Below are 5,072 nucleotides of genomic sequence, written 5' to 3' on the forward strand. Positions count from 1 at the left end.
GTAATTTTAGTTAAATAATATAATGTGTGTGTGTGTGTGTGTGTGTGTGTGTGTGTGTGTGTGTGTGTGTGTGTGTGTGTGTATAGAATTAATGTTTTGTTTTTTTCTTAGATGATAATTACATTCATTTTTCTTATATTTTCAATATTTTATAAACTTTTTGAAAGACAATAAAATTGAATTATTTTAAACATTAGATATAATAAAATTGAATTATTTTAATCGTTAGATATAATAAGAGAATATTTGAAGGTATATATTTTAAAAAGAAAAGAATATAAAAAGCAATTTTGCGGAGGATGCGCTGCGGATAAATTCCATCTGTCGAACGTTCGTCGACTGTGCATGCCAGCACTCGTCGCACGACCAGCTGCAATTAATCCATTTTATAGATGCTGACGATGTAAATGAAGTTTCCGGTCGAGTGTCCGGAGCGAGAAAAGAGTGGATGGAGAGAACTGCGCTGATGCGGTGGAAAAGGGAAGCTAAACCGGCCCGTTCGATGCTCGTAAAAAAGACCGTGGCTTTAACCGTCCGGTTGTAAAACCCTCTGGAAGCAATTAATAATAACCGCCCTTCGCAGTTCTCGCTCGAACGATAAAGCAAGCTTCTCCGCCTTTTCGGAGCGCAATCGTATCGCAATGAGAGCATAAACGCCGCAAAAGATGTTCGTATCAATTTACTTTATTCACTGTAATTAACTGTGACTCTTAAAATATATTTAAATATATTCTTAATGTTTCTTAATGTCTCAAATCATGTCTTAAATGTATTCTTAATGTCTCAAAAAATATTCATGATTTATTTCATATCACTACTGATTAAGGAATAATATAGAATAATAATTTTTTATTTTAAAATTCAACAATAATTAGTATAATAAATATTTAATAATAAATTTGATAATTCACATTCATGGAGAAATGCAACCAAGTATTCGTGATAATACATCGAGAGATTATTTTTAGCGATTGATGTGCCACAGAGAAATATCACAATTATTCGGTTGACAAGTCACAACGATTTTTCTCGGAACGCTCAATCAGGCAGTTTTGTTTTGAGATGATGGAACACAATTCGTGGACAAATCGTAACATCGTGTCGAGATATCGGAGGAAGCTCCTGTCGGCAGGCCTTTCTCGTCTTTTCCTGACTACCGGCGACCTTAGCTTGGTGATGGATGAGAGGACACAGACTTTGCCGACAGCGCAATACCGTACAGAAGTAAGAGGAGACATGGACACAACACGTGCAATTCGAAACGTTATACGGTTCCGTGTATACGTTTCCACTACGCGATATTGCCACACCAAATGGAACAAGATAGCGGCAGGTAATATGTAAAAAGCTAGGAAGAAAGCAGTTTGTAAATACGCGCCAAGATAAGATTTCTTTGGGGCCTATCTCGAAAGAAAAAGTATCCTATCACGATTGCCTCGAAGAACCTTCGATGTAACAGCGATATTCTGATAATTCTGAGCTTTGCAAAAATATATAGAGAAACAAAACTAATTTTAATATGTATATTATATATAATATACTTAATACAATTTTGTATTATTAAACAATTTTGTATTATTTAAAACTAACAATTAAATTTAAAAGCTCCTATGAATAAATTCAAATTCAATCCAAAGAGCTATTAAGCCCAAGATATTAATTGCTAAAATAACACTAATTTGTTTTAATCATGATTCAATAAATATTAAAAAATCACTACAAACGTTTCGATCATTTCAAACATTGATCTTCTTCAGTGTAATCAACTTAAAATTGAAATTAAAACAAATCAGCGTTCTTTTGGCAATTAACATTCTACTAGGCTTAATAGTCCTTTGGACTGAATTTTATATATATTGTATATATACTGGATATATATATATATATATATATATATATATATATATATAAAAATTAAGTGTATTACACAAGAGAGAGAACGATTTTGCTGATATATCTAAAAATTTATCTAAATATAAATCTGAAAATAATTTTGTTAAATCATTAATATATATATCTATATCTCTTAATTAATATATATATATATATATCTCTTAAATTGATAATAATGCAAAAAGATTTAACATTATGACGATTAATTTATGGGTTTTATATAATTATTTCGATGGTACAAATAAAATTATTTTCAGATTTATATTTCAATGTATCTATGTTAAAAAATAATAAATAAAATTGTGTATCTTTATGATTTAATGTATCTCGGAATGGAAAAGATTTCATAGTATATCGTTATCATAGCGTAAGAAAAACACTCACTCTCTCTCTCGCATTGATCATTCGCAAGTAAAATCAAACACCGACTTTCGCCGGATTCCTTCGAATCTTGCAGACGCGAAATACTCCATCGGCCTCGTCTACGCCTGTTTATTCTCAATTTACCGCGCCGAGAGGTGGAAATCGTGGCACGAGTTTACCGTGCAATTTTCGATCCTTTTCTCGACCGTCGTCGTCCCACCATCCACCGCTGCCCCCTTCTTTCGCCCATCTACTCTCGTCGCAACAGCCTGCAGCAACACTCCCGTCCGTCACCCTCCATTATTTACCACTTCGAAACGTCGAAGATGCTTCTTTCCACTCCAGTGCTCGAAAAATTTCATCCGCAGTCTCTCTAGTCTTGGCACAAGCGCGCCGAGTTCATGAAATTCGGGGACGATCTTAAATTGCTACGATGTATTCGGGAATTCTCCGAGTGTCCTGTAGATGATTCGCAATTCGCGCTGTAAATCGAATTGCAAATATCGTAGTGCAATCGATATAATTCACTGTAAGGCCGAGCAAATAAAAATTCTTCGTTAAATAAAGATACTTATCTGTTCAACAAAATTGCAGTCTCTTCTCTCTGCTTCAAAGTTTTATTGAAATAATTAATAATAAAGAGATTACATCGAACTTAACTTAAAATCGCTTTATCTCATCCTCATAATCTTTAACGTTATCCCAGTTGCCATTTTTTTCGATAGCAAACTATTCCGTGAGTTTCTTCGAAAATCCCCACAATCTTCTTCCTTATATAATCCAATAGTTCAGCATGATAAAGATCGCGGGATAGCGAGGAAAGTATGCCGTCCACGTGCAGAGGAGCTACGAGCAGCGCAACCCTCCATCCCCAAATATAGAGGAGAAGAAAGACCGAGAGTTGCGAGAATGCGCGGGGAAAGAAGAGTGTACACTTCGTCGCGCTGCCTCGCTCACATGTCGAAGTTATGAAAATTAATAAGAAAAATTGCCCATAAATTCGACGTCTCCTTCGCAAACGCGCATCCCCTGTGCGGGCCAGGCAATAAAATTAGAATTATGTCGCAGCGGCTCGCGCGCCTTTCCCTTTTCCCTTTTCCCCTAGACACCCCCTTTTCATGGCCAGACAACAACTTCGTACGAGGCGAGCATACCGACAGCCAGGAGTTGATAGCGTTTGTTAACGGTGCCGGAATGTGTCTCCTGCTCCCGCGGTTCTTAGCATATATGAATTACCCGCCAAGATTACATCCATGCCTTACATCTAGGCCGTTCCTCCGTTGGATGGAAGAACCTATGGTTATTAAATTCTGAGAGCACCTCGAATCTTCCTCTTCCCCCTTTTCTCTTTTCGTCATCTCGCGATCTCGCGCAGAGGTTGACTTATCACTGCGACAATGCCGTGTAGAAAGAAAGCGAGTTTCGCTAGTGAATGGTTCAAGGTTCGGCGCAAAGGGATGCAACCAGGAATAAGATGCACAAGAATTTTTATGAATCTTTTTCATCGCACTCCAGCTCAGTTGTAAAAAGAGGAAAAAATGTGTGGCAAAAAATGTATAGCTTGATCGAAGTGAAGACGATGAAGTTCTTTTCCTTCTTTTCTTTCTTCAGGTTACTTATGAAATTGGCGAATTTTTCTGCTCCCTCGATCTTTGGTTTACTTTTAATACAAGCTGATTTTTAAGCGATCACAATCACTAATTTTCCTCTTCTGTTTCAAGTTTAATTGAGCGTCGTTTTATATAAAGATAAAGTTGCTGCCTCAAGCTTAACTCTTTAATGAACAATTACACAATTACACAAAAGTAATTATTAAGAACAATAAAAATAATAAAAAGTAATTACTAAATACTTATCTATATATTTAAAAATCATGTAAAAATTTATTATTTTAACATAGAATACAATATTACTATTATTATATGTATTTTACGAAAATTTTATTAAATATTCCATCAGTATTATATATCTGTAGTAGCCTAAATATAAAAATTAATTCGCCGGTAATGAGGATTTTTAAAGGCACTATTAATATTTTGGCACTATGAATTTTTATAGAAATTTAAATTTCTGTAAAAAATAAGTAAATACAATCCCGACTTTTATGATGATAAAAACTCGTTGTTAAATCAAAGAACTGGAAACTCGTTGTTAAAACTGTGACAAGTACACCAGACTTTTTTTTCAGATTTTTATATAATCCGAAACAATAAAAAAAGTTGCTTCTCGACGGCTCTTTTTATTGACGGAAGAGTTAAAATTCATGTTGCTTATAAACAATATTTTTTTCGCGATAATTCGATTTACGGAGGCCATTAATAGTGAATTCTATATTATATCTTTCCTTTTCAGTCTGTTTTAATAGTGAATCTTATGTTATATCTTTCCTTTTCAGTCTGTTTTCTTTCATTCTCGATTTGCAAGTGTTTATACACGCCATATCTTTCTGTAATGTAAACTATGAAATCTCATTCCAGATGGAAATCATGAACGTCGGTGGCGTCGACGACAAAAATACATACGTCAGTCAGAGAGTAGTCGCTGTTGTATTTGCGGCGACCACAATCCCACCGTCGTATGTGCATATATGCGTACAATAATAGCGTACGGCGGACGCGTTCGACGCGACGGATCGAATCGATGACGAGCTGCCAATCGTGGAACGGCAATTTAGCCACGAAACGAGGAACGAGTCAGTTGCCTGCGACCGCGAATAATCTCGACCGTAGTAGATCCTCCGCGATCCATGAGCGTGTGTCTACCTATACCGCGGCAATAATCGAAAATCGCCGTTCCATCGACGAGGCCTTCATTTC

The 5,072-nt window shown here is 35.8% G+C and overlaps 1 pseudogene; it reads left to right on the plus strand.

The window, feature by feature from the left end:
- The window catches only part of LOC105626584, an 8,799-nt pseudogene extending 3,943 nt beyond the window's left edge, over positions 1 to 4,856 (plus strand).
- Positions 4,857 to 5,072: the final 216 nt, after the last annotated feature.

The sequence above is a fragment of the Atta cephalotes genome, assembly GCF_000143395.1.
Source record: "Atta cephalotes unplaced genomic scaffold scaffold00005, whole genome shotgun sequence".
NCBI lineage: Eukaryota > Metazoa > Arthropoda > Insecta > Hymenoptera > Formicidae > Atta > Atta cephalotes.